Source organism: Salmo salar, chromosome 20, assembly GCF_965601325.2.
Source record: "Salmo salar chromosome 20, fSalSal1, whole genome shotgun sequence".
Classification (NCBI taxonomy): Eukaryota; Metazoa; Chordata; class Actinopteri; order Salmoniformes; family Salmonidae; genus Salmo; species Salmo salar.
The window spans coordinates 29,505,854-29,521,112 of record NC_138310.1 but is presented as its reverse complement, the minus strand read 5'-3'; the positions used below and the strand labels follow the sequence as shown (position 1 = coordinate 29,521,112).

At 42.2% G+C, this 15,259-nt stretch overlaps 1 long non-coding RNA gene across 6 annotated transcripts; it reads right to left on the bottom strand.

The window, feature by feature from the left end:
- Window positions 1-1,582: 1,582 nt before the first annotated feature.
- Window positions 1,583-10,256, bottom strand: LOC106580397 (uncharacterized). 6 transcript variants are annotated; one of them, XR_001322886.3, is made up of 10 exons: window positions 10,155-10,256; window positions 9,795-9,847; window positions 8,162-8,193; window positions 7,876-7,941; window positions 7,526-7,594; window positions 6,370-6,524; window positions 4,534-4,654; window positions 4,308-4,401; window positions 3,905-3,934; window positions 1,583-3,772 (listed from the first exon to the last, which is right to left on the bottom strand). It is a non-coding gene; the product is annotated as an uncharacterized LOC106580397 (long non-coding RNA). The 6 variants fall into 6 exon arrangements; XR_001322880.3 differs by adding an exon at window positions 7,096-7,183 and having other exon boundaries at window positions 1,583-4,401; XR_001322883.3 differs by having other exon boundaries at window positions 3,905-4,401.
- Window positions 10,257-15,259: the final 5,003 nt, after the last annotated feature.

Genomic DNA, 15,259 nt, shown 5'->3' with positions numbered 1-15,259 from the left:
ACTTTTTCTTTTTATAAGAAACAATGTATTGAACATTTCAAATTGTTTGCATAGTCAACAGACACAGCTCTGACACACACTTACCCCACCAGCCATGCCACCAGGGGTCTTTCACAGTCCCCAAAACAGAACAAAGTCACAAAAGCGTACATTATTATATAGAGCCATTATTGTATGGAACTCCATTACATCTCATATTGCTCAAATGAACAGCAAACCTGGGTTAAAAACCCCAGATAAAGCAACACCTCACGGCACCACGCCTCTCCCCTATTTGACCTAGATATTTTGTGTGTATGTATTGATATGTAGGTTGTGTTTGACGTTCTTGTGTATTAATGTTCTTTATTATGTAATGTTTCATGTTTGTGTGGACCCCAGGAAGATTAGCTGCTGGTTTTGTAACAGCTAATGGGGTTCCTAATAAAACACTAAAAACAATGGCTCTCATAACTATTCTTGGAGTGATTCTGCAATCGCAGTGTGTACTGGCCTCCTGTGTTACAACTGCTGTGTGTATCATCTGACACCACCGTCATCCACACACACACACAACCCTGTCATTTCTCCAGGCTTGGCCGCCATACACGGCCATTGTGTCCCTGCTCTGCTGTTCCCGGTGCTGTATTGTATTATGGAGCAGTTCTATAGACTTGAATCATTCAGCTTGCCCTCACCTCAATCTTGAGCCTTGGCCATGACCCAAATGGTTCTCTGTCTGGACCAAGTCCAGCTCCAATACTTTAAAAAATGTATCCTTCCTTTTCATTGAGACAACTGATCCAACAACATTGGATGGGTGAAACCAAGGGTCTCACTATAGTACAGGTGTAGCGGATGCCAGCTTTTGACCTGCTCTGACAGGGGACAGCTAAAGGTAGTCCCTGAGTCTGGCGAGAGAGACTAACTAAATCTGTCATAAGATCTGCTCTCACTTGTCAGGTTGAGTCAGATCAGTGTGGACAGTGGAGGACAGGAGCAGGCCACTTTAGATTGCTGACATACAGCGCTGCTGGTGGAACAATGGTGTCAGAGCGGAGCGGAATTGAGTGGAGAGCCACCGTCTGCCGTGGAGGCAGCATGTCTCTTTCCCACACACACTAGGCAAGTTAGTTTCGCATGGCCCGGTGCCCCAGGTGGGCGGGGTTTGTTCATTTAAGGGCTCCAGAGGGGCGCAGCGGTCTAAGGCATTGCATCTCAGCGCTTGAGGCGTCACTACAGACACCCTGGCTCGAATCCAGGCTGTATCACAACCGGCCGCGATTGGGAGTCCCATAGGGCGGTGTACAATTGGCCCAGCGTCGTCCGGGTTTGGCCTGTGTAGGCAGTCATTGTAAATAAGAATTTGTTCTTAACTGATTTGCCTAGTTAAATAATTGGTCCTGAAGTATAATCTCCACCCACCTGGAGCAGCAAACCATGCAAAACAACATTTCCCACTGTCCAAATCTGTGCAAACAGACTGGCACACACATAGTAAGACTAATCTCTGCTGATGTAGTGGGTGGGAGGCATATGTATTTATTCAGAGCACTAAGGGCAGAGGCCCTCCATGTGGGGTGAATTCCACCTGACACCAGAATGGGAGTAGGTATTTTTATTTCTTTTTTACTAACATTTCTCCACTTAATTAATTGCATTCATAATTTGTTTTTGTATAATTGATTAGATACTTTATTCTAAGGTGAGTCAGCTAAGAGTCAGCTAATTCAGAAGTGTCAACCAAATGAACAACCACAATCTCAGAATTATTTATCACATTCATCAAAAAGAAATAACATACAAAAATATAGTACATCTAAATGTATGCAATGAATCATGACCAAAATACAGTACATCTAAATGTATGCAATGAATCATGACCAAAATACAGTACATCTAAATGTATGCAATGAATCATGACCAAAATACAGTACATCTAAATGTATGCAATGAATCATGACCAAAATACAGTACATCTAAATGTATGCAATGAATCATGACCAAAATACAGTATATCTAAATGTATGCAATGAATCATGACCAAAATACATTGTTGCTGTTTTTTTCTTCTTTCGTCACCTAAATAGTTGTGCTCTAGCAGAACCACCGTTAGACCACACTGGAGGTCTTTTCCACTGGACCACACGCGCCACACTGGAGGTCTTTTCCACTGGACCACACGCGCCACACTGGAGTTAGAAGTTGCCACTAACCACAGGTCTAGAATAACATTATTCAACACTAAACTTAACCATTAAGAGGATTTAAAAAAACCTAACCATGGACCACTGTTTAGGGGCAACTTCTAGCTACCTAGTCCAATGAACCACACTGGAAGTTTAACAGCAAGACTAGTCATGTTTCTCCATTGAAGCAAATGCCCTCTATATCCCTATCAGAGTATCAATTTCTTCTTTATGGTGCCTGAAAAGGAAAAACAACCATTGCTGTAATGAACGTATACACTCACCACCTGCTAACAACTACATTTACATTTCAACACCCAGAGCCTCTTTTCAACTCTAGCTCAGAGTATTATAATATACAACCCAGTCGACCTAAATAGTTCCCAAACCACACGTTGAACCTCCCAGTAACACTCGGTTTTTGTTGCAGTTAAACGTACCGCCACCATCCCTTCACCTGTGTGTGTGTGTGTGTGTGTGTGTTAGTCCTGGGTTGCTATTGCGCTATTTTGTACCGCCTACATCCTTTTAATTACTGGGCTCTGATTCTAATGGGATTTCAGTTCTATGCGAGTAGACCATGTTACTCTGACAGTGTGTGAGAATATTTGTGTTTAATTGACGAGGTTACTTCTGATAACATGGTCACAGTACAAAAATATGTATGCATTCTAGGTATGGGAGGCCCTTTCTGGCAAATCCAAAATTGGAAACCAGTCATTGAATCCTTTGTACAAGCCAAACCATCAGTTTAAATAAGCAAGCAGAATAATATTTACCATGTTGTTAATAATATCATGGTCAAACACAAACATGTCAATGAGGTATTTAAACTTCTAGCTCTGGTGTATGATGGAATAATGATGTCTGTGCTATTGATTCCAATGCTGAGGCGTGCGTGTGTGTCTGTGTGTTGTTCATTCCATGTCTCCAGACCATCGCGTTTCCTCTTGACTCTCTTTAAGAGGCTCGGATGAGGAGTTGTGCTGGGGCAGCTGGGGCTGTTAGTGAAGTACCTCACCCTCAGAGGCTGTTGAGAGGAGATGGGAGGAGGGGGGGGGGGGGGGGTAGAGCTGGGAGAAACAGCACTGAATAAACAGACTGACTTCATCCCAAATGCCTCCTTATTTAGTGCACTGCTTTAAGCACTGGTCAAAAGTAGTGCACTAAATAGGGAATAGGGTGCCATTTAAGACTCTTCCAGAGAAAAGCCAAAGAGAAGGGAGGTCGAGGGGGGCTCAGGGGTTCCTATAGCCTGAGGTAGTTCTGACACAGAACTGAACAGCAGGGGGGACAGGCTGACAAAGCCACACAGCAGCTGTATGTCTGTATGCCAGATCACCCTCCCACACAGGACCCAGGGACCCCCTGTGTTTGTGTGCTGAACTGTGTATCACATTACAGTCCATAAAAACAGGTTATACAACCAATTGAGAAACAAAGTAACTTGTGAAAGATACTAAGTGCCATAGCACACAGCATACCTGTGTAGCTGTAAGGCGTGTGGAGGGGTTGAAGGTGAATAGACCCTGTAGTCCTTCTAAAAGGTTGTCTCCTGCAGCACTGAAGATATGTTCCAGAGTACCAGAAAACTATTTAAACAACTACTCATCCCCGAGAGAGAGAGAGACAGAGACAGACAGACATGAAGGCATTATTTAAATCCAGATATTTTCAAGGCGTTGCTTAGTCTTAAATGAACCACACATGCAGACTCAGAAAAGACAGACACTCACGGGCCAGGAGTCTGCTGCTAGGAATGGTAACTGGAGAGAGACAGAGGCTGTTACACCACAGACATGTAGTGAACATGGGTGGAGTCTCAAATGGCAAACACATTCCCTACATATCGTACAACTTTTGACCAGAGTCCTATGTGCCCTGGTCAAAAGTAGTACACTATACAGGGAATAGCTTGCCATTTGGGATGCAGAATTATGTATATAGAAAGGTGTGTGTCTAACAACACAGTAGTCTGAACCTTGATGTTCAGTCTAGATTTCTTTTTAAATCACAGAGACAAGACAATTTCAGAACAAAGTTAAATTGAGCTGCTTAGTTTCTGTGCCATTCTACAGACAAACTTGTTTTGTCTCATCTCAATGTTTAAATTGGACTGAGCTTATGGAGTGTGTGTACCTGTAGAAGCTCCGCAAGGACCCAGCCCACGGCCCACATGTCGACGCCCACTCCATACATCCTGGCACCGAACAACTCTGGAGAACGACACCACCTGAGAGAGAGAGCAAACATTGTATCAAACACAGTGAGTGAAACATTAAATGCTATTTAAAAAATGTATATAAATAAATGGACAATAAAGACTTTGAAATGGAGTTTGAGAGTGACACCTACAGGTGACTACCTGGTGAGTGTAGACTGTAGGGCTGTCGAGAGTTTTAGTCAAACCAAAATCAGACAGCTTCAGCAGCCCATTCTCATCCAGCAGCAGGTTATTGGGCTTCAGATCGTACACACAGTGTTTACTATGGAGAAATATACAGTTGAAGTCGGAAGTTTACATACACCTCAGCCAAATATATTTAAACTCACTTTTTCACAATTCCTGACATTTAATCCAAGTAAAAATTCCCACCACTTTATTTTATGAATGTGAAATGTCAGAATAATAGTAGCGAGAATGATTTATTTCAGCTTTTATTTCTTTCATCACATTCCCAGTGGGTCAGAAGTTTATATACACTCAATTAGTATTTGGTAGCATTGACTTTAAATTGTTTAACTTGGGCAAAACGTTTCGGGTAGCCTTCCACAAGCTTCCCACAATAAGTTGGGTGAATTTTGTCCCGTTCCTCCTGACAGAGCTGGTGTAACCGAGTCAGGTTTGTAGGCCTCCTTGCTCGCACATGCTTTTTCAGTTCTGCTCACAAATGTTCTATAGGATTGAGGTCAGGGCTTTGTGATTGCCACTCCAATAGCTTGACTTTGTTGTCCTTAAGCCATTTTGCCACAACTTTGGAAGTATGCTTGGGGTCATTGTTCATTTGCGACCAAGCTTTAACTTCCTGACTGATGTCTTGAGATGTTGCTTCAATATATCCACATAATTTTCCTCCCTCATGATGCCATCTATTTTGTGAAGTGCACCAGTCCATCCTGCAGCAAAGCACCCCCACAACATGATGCTGCCACCCCCGTGATTCACGGTTGGGATGGTGTTCTTCAGCCTGCAAGCCTCCCCCTATTTCCTCCAAACATAAAGATTGTCATTATGGCCAAACAGTTCTATTTTGTTTCATCAGACCAGAGGACATTTCTCCAAAAAGTACAATCTTTGTCCCCATGTGCAGTTGCAAACCGTAGTCTGGCTTTTTTTAATGGCGGTTTTTGAGCAGTGGCTTCTTCTTTGCTGAGCGGCCTTTCGGTTATGTCGATATAGGACTCATTTTACTGTGGATATAAATACTTTTGTACCGGTTTCCTCCAGCATCTTCACAAGGTCCTTTGCTGCTGTTCTGGGATTGATTTGCACTTTCCACACCAAAGTACGTTCATCTCTAGGAGACAGAACGCGTCTCCTTCCTGAGCGGTATGACGGCTGTATGGTCCCATGGTGTTTATACTTGCGTACTATGGTTTGTACAGATGAACGTGGTACCTTCAGGCATTTGGAAATTGCTCCCAAGGATGAACCAGACTTGTGGAGGTCTACAATTCTTTTCTGAGGTGTTGGCTGATTTCTTTTGATTTTCCCATGATGTCAAGCAAAGAGGCACTGAGTTTGAAAGTAGGCCTTGAAATACATCCACAGGTACACCTCCAATTGACTCAAATTATGTACATTTGCCTATCAGAAGCTTCTAAAGCCATGACATCATTTTCTGGAATCTTCCAAGCTGTTTAAAGGCACAGTCAACTTAGTGTATGTAAACTTCTGACCCACTATAATTGTGATTCAGTGAATTATAAGTGAAATAAGCGCTCTAAACAATTGTTGGAAAATTGACTTGTGTCATGCACAAAGTAGATGTCCTAACCGATTTGTCAAAACTATAGTTTTTTAACAAGACATTTGTGGAGTGGTTGAAAAACGAGTTTAATGACTCCAACCTAAGTGTATGTGAACTTCAGACTTCAACTGTAATTGATTTATAACAAACATACATTTATTAATTTGCATAAAATACAATTACAAATCTAATTTCTGAAGTGGAGACGAGTCCATCACGCCTAACTTTACCTCACACAGGCACCTATGAGAAGGTGTGTATTGTATGACAGTGCTTTGAGGCCTGGGCTTCAACTTCCCTGTGGAGAACCCAGTGGTGGTGCATGTACTCCAGGCCCAGTAGAGTTGGCTGGAGTCAGCACCAGACTGGTATCTTTAATCATCACCTAGAACACAGGAGAGAGAGTTAGACCAGGGGTGTCAGCCAGTCTCTCAATAGTCTACCTTTTCTTAACTCCAAGGCTGAAGGTCCACAGACAACAAATTGCCTCTCAGGAAAGCACAAGAGAATTTCAGCACAACATCTCTATGTAGACACAAGCTATCAAATCCTCCTCATATTTCAGTCTTCTGTGTCTGTGAGCTATGAGCTATTTATCTGTCTGTCTATGATTGGATAATTGTCATTACATCATCCTGAGAGCTACGGAGAGGGTGGTATTGATTATTTAAGAGCAGCTATCACTCCTTAATTATGGCTCTAAGGGGGTCTGTTTTCCTACTCTCTAACTGAGTTTGATGTATTGGCAGTGAAACTGGGCACTCATCTGGAGCCATCCGGCAGACACAGACTCATAAATCCAGAGCAAACGGGAGAGACAGAGACAAGGAGAGAGAAATAGGGATGGGCAGAGAGAGCGAGGGACAGAGAGAGGCAGAGACGCAGACAGACAGATCCCCCAGGACCAGAGCTGGCCCTACAGAACCCCTAAGAGAGAGATAGAAGCAAACTAATACCATAGCTCTCAGGCTGCTCCCTCTCTCTGGTTCTCTCTGGGCATCAGCCAGTCTTTGATGTTCGGTATGACTGAACCCATATCTGTGCCTCAAGGAGAACATCACAGAGAGCTATCAGAATGAACAGATTACTAGTCTATAAAGTGACCCTCTCGCATATCCAACAGAACCTTCATACTTTGAATTAACCCATGAATCCCAAGCACTGGCTGGAGTATCCCTCTAGTGGCCAAGGTCACTTTTAGACTAAAGCCGTGAACATCAGCATTTACTGGGGCCAGTTTCCTGGACAGAGATTAATCCTAGTCTTGGAGTAAAAAGCCATTCGGTGGAGTTTCTCCATTGAGTAAGCTTTTTTTAGTCCAGGAGTAGGTTAAATCTGGGTCCGGGAAACTGGCCCATATGGACAAAACCTACAGCACAGTTTTACCTCCAGGTCTGTCTCCATGAAGTCAAACACCAAGCTGATGTTGAATTCATGCCCAAAAACATCAAGGAGCTGAGAAAGACACATGATGGACACACATTGATTTAAGTGTAGGGACATATATGATATTGTGCTTTCTTTGAGAACATGACATAGTTTCACAGTAAAGATGATGGTGAGCAAGATAATTAGTATAGTTCATAAAGGATGCTTTGGTTAGGAATAATATCCAAATGAGCTGTAAATTATCATTAATGCAACTGATGAAACTGATGCAAAGGTCAACCAGGAAAGCAGGAATAATACTTCTGACAGTTTCCATTTAAACAGTAGGAGTTTAGTTAGATTCTTACCCCGATAATGTTTGGGTGACTTAACTCCTACAGTAGTTTAATCTCTCGTAGGGCTGTTGTTGATGCCTGAGAGACACATGATCAACAAACATGAGACAAATATACAGAATCAAATTTCATGGGGTGGTTTCCCAGACAAAGATTAAGCCTTTTCAATGGAAATTCTCCACTGAGCTTGTTTTTTAGTCCAGGACTAGTCTTAATCTGTGACTGGGATACCACTCCCATACATAGTTTTAACCTAAACCATTCTGAGGCTCCTGTATTGGGATGCACAGACACTCACCATCTGTAGCCTCTGCTGTGTCCAACGTTGATCTGTCAGGAGAATCAGCACACACTATTAATAGTGTACAGCTAACATTATGATCACATCAAACCAACATAGTGTGGACATTAAATCAACAACAGTTTCATTAATGGCATGGTGTAACCATGGTTATAGCTTAGTTGCATATTTTGTTCAGAGTGTCTTAGTGTCCTGTTCTCCCCGCAAGGTTATACCAAAGATTGTTATAACAAACCCAAGATTGACAAGACTATCGTTTCCAATGGGAGCAAATTAATCATAGTGAGCAGAACAAGCAAGGAGGTGGGCAGAGCCAAGCACAACCTAGCTAGATCCTATTGGAGCATTCTAGCATGTATTTGCATATTTCCGTTAGGGAACGCCTACTCAGTGAAGTGTGTTCGCCCTTGCACTCCTCCCCAACAATGACATTTTTAGATAGATTAGTTTATTAGTCATATGCACAGGGTCGCAGATGTAATTGCAGGGTACAGTGAAATTCTTAAACTCTGAGCTCTAACAGTGCAGGTCCAAAAGAGAAGTGTATGAAACAATAATAATAATATATACATATTTACAACTGGGGGAAGGGGGAGGGGGGGGGGGGGGGTAGCTGCCCAATGGTGGCTATTCAGCAGTGTGATGATCTGGGGGTAGAAGTAGTTTTTGCCATGATGCTCCTATACTACCCGAGTCTGAGTGATGGACGTGGGAAGAACATGCTGTGTCTCGGGTAGTTGAGGTCTTTGATGATCTTCTTGGCCTTCCTGCAACACCTCGTGTTGTAGGTGTCCTGGAGGGCAGGCAGTGTGCACCCAATGATGGGTTCAGCTGATCGCGCCACCCTCTGTAGAGCCTTGCAGTCAGCGGTGGTGGAGTTGCCATACCAGGCTGTGATGCAGCCCGACAGTATGCTCTTGATGGTGCTCCTGTAGAACACGGAGGGCCTTCAGGGCCAGGCCGCTCTTGCACCTTCTTCACCACGGTGTCCATGTAGTTTGACCATTTCAGCTCCTCTGAGATGTGTACACTGAGGAACCGCCGTCTCTACTGATGAGGGTGTGCCCAGCCTGGTTCCTCCTTAAGTCCAAAATCAGCTCCTTTGTTTCACTGACGTTGAGGGAAAGGTTGTTTTTCCTGGCACCACACCGTCAGAGTGCCTACCTCTTGTTGTTGTTTGTAATCAGGCCTACTAGTGTCACGTCGTCAACAAACTTGATGTTGGAACTTTGTGAGGCTACGCAGCCGTGGGAATACAGGGACTTTGGCAAAAAATAGTCTACAAACTTTAGTCCACTCTGGTCATAACAGATTCTAGTTTTGGAAACAGAAAACTGTACTGCGATCAAATGTTTCAATGACAAAATTTGCTAAATGTCGGCCAAAATCCATCTCCTCCCACTGCCGCCACTGGGCTTCCTCTCATAACCATGGTGAGTAGAAATGCCAACCGGATGCTTCAGGTGCATACGTCCAGTGAAACATCTGGCTCAATGTTCTGTGGTTATACTTCCCAGGTTTTACCCATTCTGGGCAGGTGTTAGGCCTACACAAAAACCTTAAAGGAAAAACAGCTGCTCCTGGCAATTACTTTGAAACATTCCACACAGATTTTAGAGAGTGCTCTTACCTTCTTGATGGCAACTATCGTGTCGTTGGTATTGTCTTGTACACTGTGGCAAACTGGGAAGGCAGGAAGAACAACCATATTCGTTGGTAAGTAAAACAGAGAGAAACACTAGCACCAACTTTAAAAGTGACAAGCAGATACATGCAGCTAGCTAACTTGTCAACAAACCGAGCTAACCTTAGCGTTGCTAGATAATGAATTACTCTCATTTTGAAGGTGTTGCCTTTGCAGCAACCGGCTAGCCCATTCATTGTGCTAACTTGTAATCAAGCTTTTCTCTTCATCTATACAGCGCTAACCTTAACAAAGCGGCTCATACGAAAAACCCAATAATGGCAATATTATCATGTTTCTCATTACCTATCCCTCTCCCAGAGAATCGAGTCTTTCATATATTTTTTCTCTGGACTTTACGCCAAGCTCCATGATTTCAAACTGTAATTTATCCAACTTCCGGCTTTGTTAAAGGTCCGTACGTATTTCCGGGTGAAAGAATCTACGTGTTGAGAGTTATGATTTCTGAACAACAGCGCCATCTGTTGATTACTGTAAACCTGAAGAATCTTAAATCGGTGTGATTATAATCTAACCTTCAAAACAAAGAGCAACGACAGGTTGGTCGATATGTTATGTCCGTTTGTCAAATTGAGAAAAGCATGTACTTGTAATATGGCAAATTATTTGATGAATGTATATTTTGTAATGACTGTTTTATACAAAAATGGCTATGTTGAAGGCTACAATTGATGATCATAATTGTTTTCATACATCTATGTATGTTATACTGCTTTAGTCTATTCATTACATAAAACAGTTGGTGCCAGTCACAGCTATCAGGCTTTTTTATACTCACTCTTTCTAAATATTTGGCAGGGATCCTCGAGACATGTCTCTTTCAGAATGGAAACCTGTGTGATATATGCACCAGTGAACACACACACACACACACACACACACACACACACACACACACACACACACACACACACACACACACACACACACACACACACACACACACACACACACACACACACACACACACACACCCTTTCATGTTTATGTAGAGCTTTGTGAAATATCCTGCCTCTAGCTCCCCCTTATATGCATGCATAGACCATCCTGACAGCTCATTTCTCCCTCTCCCTCTCTCTCTTTCTTTCTTTCTGTCCCCCTCTCTCTCTCTCTCTCTCTCTCTCTCTCTCTCTCTCGCTCTCTCTCTCTCTCTCTCTCTCTCTCTCTCTCTCTCTCTCTCTCTCTCTCTCTCTCTCTCTCTCTCTCTCTCTCTCACTGTCCCCCCCTCTCTCGCTCTATTTCTCCATCCTAACTCTCTCAGACAGACACATTCAAATTCATGCAGACTCCTTGGTCCTTATGTATGCGTATAGTTGCCTCATGTTAAAGCTACATGACAGACATGAATGACAGGAGCATATGTGCTCATGCAGCTGGGATGGAGTGGGGGAGGAAAGAAAGAGAAAGGAAGAAGAGAAGGAGAGGAAAGAAAGCGACTAGAGAGAAAGTGATGCATGGAGGATGTAGAGAGGGAGAGGAGAGGAGGAAAAAGTGAAAAGTACCAGAACATCAGCACCTGCTGCTACACCCAGATATAATAGCTAGAATGGTGCTGGAGGGAATAGCAGCCATTTTACGGGCTCTTGATCAATTGTGCTATTTTGTGTGTGTTTTTTGACCGAAAAAAGCTTCTGGACGTCAGAACAGCGATCACTAACCTCAAATTGGATGAGGATTTCTACTTCAATGCGTCGGTGGCAAAGGACATACTGCTCATCCCAAACCAGGCCCAAATCCCTGACCTTCGAAAAAGGAAGAGGCGGCGTTATAGAGGTCGGCGTGCGGGATACCTAACGAGGCTACGTCGGCGAGTACATAAATGGCCTCTACCATCCGTTCTATTGACGAATGTGCAATCACCGGAGAATAAACTGGGACCTGTCATGGTCCAAACATACCAACACAGTTGTGAAAAGAGCACGACAATGCCTCTTCCCCCTCAGGAGACTGAAAAGATTTGGCATTGGCCCTAAAATCCTCAAAAAGTGCTACAGCTGCATCATCGAGAGCATTTTGACTGGTTTTGCAACTGCTTGACATCCGACCGTAAGGCACTACAGAGGGTAGTGCGTACGGTCCAGTACATCACTGGGGCCAAGCTCCCTGACATCCAGGACCTCTATACCAGGAGGTGTCAGAGGAAGGCCCGTAAAAATGGTCAAAGACTCCAGCCACCCAAGTCATAGATTGTTCTCTCTGCTACCGCATCGCAAGCGGTACCGGAGCACCAAGTCTGGGACCAAAAGGCTCCTGAACAGCTTCTACCCCAAACCATAAGACTGCTGAACAGTTACTTCCCATCCAAAATCCGTCAATTTAAGCTATATCTCTTTGTTTGCATGGGTTGCATCCGCATCCGCCAATGTCGACCTTCTGCATCTGCGGTGGAAGGTGGCCGAGCTACAGCGGTGTTTATCAGACCGCTGACAACACAGAAATCGGTCTTCTGACAAAAATGTCTGTAGCATCTGAAAGGTTTGGCAAACTAATGGAACTCTATGGAAAGATGAGACTCTCATGAACACAATGCTGTTCTCTGTTTTGCTCTACGACCCTCACAAGTGTCACAGAACTCATCTGAAGGTAACCCATACAAATGGAGGTCGTTTTGTGCCAACAAAAATAAAGAGTTAAATATGTGTAAAAAAATAAAAAGACAATATTTCCTGAGCTTTCTTATATATCCTAGATATAGGACAGACACTTAAAAACCGTATTCCTTATGATTTTTTACTGTCTCATGCCATTTATGAATGTGTTATTCAATGCGTTTCTATGGGCTATAGTAGTAGAGGCCAAATTCAATATTTTATCAAATCATTTTTTAATACATTACCGTTCAAAAGTTTGGGGTCACTTAGAAATGTTATTGTTTTTGAAAGAAAAGCACATATTTTGACCATTAAAATAACATCATATTGATCAGAAATACAGTGTAGACATTGTTAATGTTGTAAATGACTATTGTAGCTGGAAATGGCTGATTTTTTATGGAATATCTCCATAGGTGTACAGAGACCCATTATCAGCAACCATCACTCCTGTGTTTCAATGGCACGTTGTGTTAACTAATCCAAGTTTACTGAACTGCAGTGTATATTTCTTTCATACCTAAAGGGTTCCTAAAATGTAACATCAAATAGCTAAATGATCCACGGGTTTGGTCATTTGTAAGTCTAAATTGAATTAATGATGATAGATACATAGGAAGTTTCTGCATGAGTGCTTTGTAAATGACCATAAGAAAATGCCACTCTCTCCTTACATACAAAGAGGCCCAACTCACTTTCTGATACAAAACACAATGGTGAGTTCTATAACCATCACCAGTAATAAACCTAAGGGTACAATGGAAAACAGCATCTAGTGGGTTAAGTGTAGATTCTGCTGCATGCATATAGATAATATCCCCATCTAAAATAGACATAAAAGTGGCCTGGACAATTTCCTTCCTATTAACAAAAGTCAGACATGATTTGTTTCTGTAAAATAAATCAACTTCAACTTCTTCACCAGCTCAGTGACATGTTTTTTAAATGACAGTTTGTCATCAAGCCAGATGTGAAAAGGCTTTGCCAACCGATGGAGCAATTGAATACAACACTGTATCATCAGCATGCAAATTAATATATATATATATATATATATATATATATTTTTTTTTTACAGCATTACCAATGTTATTTATAGAGATTGTAAACTATATAAATTATAAATTATTATATAAATTATTATATAAATTATATATATAAATTATATAAATTATATAAATATAAACTATATAAATTGGCTGAGTATCGAACCTTGGCAGCCCTTTATGTAACTCAAGGAACTCAGATTTGACCCCATCTACCCTGTTGGCCTGAGTTCTGTCATTGAGATAACTATGAAACCATCGGCAAGCATCAGTACCAAACTCTATCGAGGACAGCTTATTCAGCAGAAGAACATGGTCTACACTACAGTAACAAAAGCCTTTGACAAGTTAACAAACATGGCAGCACAATTCTTTCTGTACTCTAAGGCATTTACAATAAGCATGATAGCTGTAGTGGTGCTATGTTTAGGTCTGAATTCGGTTTGTTTAACATTAAGAATACCATTCATAGATAGAAAATAATGTAGCTGTTTGTTGACCAATGGTTCTAGTATTTTTGCAAGACAAGGGAGTGTGGAAATGGGTTGATAATGATCAAGATCACTACTATCCCCACCCTTAAGCAGCGGTAGCACAAAAGCGGCTTTCCACACTTTTAGAATATTTCCTGATACTAGTTAAATAAAATATGCATGTTACTGAGCCAGCAATAACGGGAGCTGCATACTTAAGCAAAGACGGGTCCAAATTGTCATCCCCTAATGACTTCTTGGTGTCAACAGATAATAAGGCAGCAAGAACTTCTGTTTCTGTGAGTTGCCAAAAAGAAAAATCCTGACTACCATTTCCCAAGTCCCGTGAGGTTGACTGATCATCCATCAAGGCAACTGGAGGCTGTATGTGGGAATTACAGTCAACTGACTGGCTATGACCAGTATGAGCACCACTTATTTCGAATAGGAAACCAGCTGAGATAAAAAGCTGACTAAAAGCATCACCAATCTTAACTTTTTCAGTAATGATGCAGGAGTCTAAAACTACTTGCTTAGGCAGGGAAGTTGAGGATTTTTTATTTTACTAGGCAAGTCAGTTAAGAACAAATTCTTATTTTCAATGACGGCCTAGGAACAGTGGGTTAACTGCCTTGTTCAGGGGCAGAACGACAGATTTTTACCTTGTCAGCTACGGGATTCAATTTCGCAACCTTTTGGTTACTAGTCCAACACTCTAACCACTAGGCAACCTACTGCCCCACAATTACCCTGCTTCAGTGAATTATCGTTTTTTTTTTCAAATTTAGAGGGATCACTAACAGAGTCCGTCGTAGTGCTAAGGAAGTAGTTTGATTTGGCCTGTTTAACCAAGTCAGGGCACCTATTTCTCAATTGCCTAAATAGCTGCCAATCAGCTAATGAGACAGTTTCAAGCCTTGGCCCCAGGCTTGATTTCTTATCAAAAAGAGGTCTGAGAGTACAGGAGTGTACCATGGGTTAGTTTGGTTTTTGACTCTGAGTCTTTTGAAAGGGGCATGTTTAATAGTGAGTAGCAGAGTTGATTATTTAGGCTCCAGGGCCCGATTACCCAAAAGCATCATAAGGCTAAGTTCATCGTTAGAACCATATGATTCTAACAATGAACTTAGCATTAAAATGCTTTCATCGTTAGAACCAAACTATTCTAACTATGTACATAGCCTTGAGATGCTTTTGGGAAACCTGGCCCACGAGTCTTGGTGGGTTAATGAGCTAAATTACTTATTGCATAACACATCATGGCCGATGTGGCTAGAGAC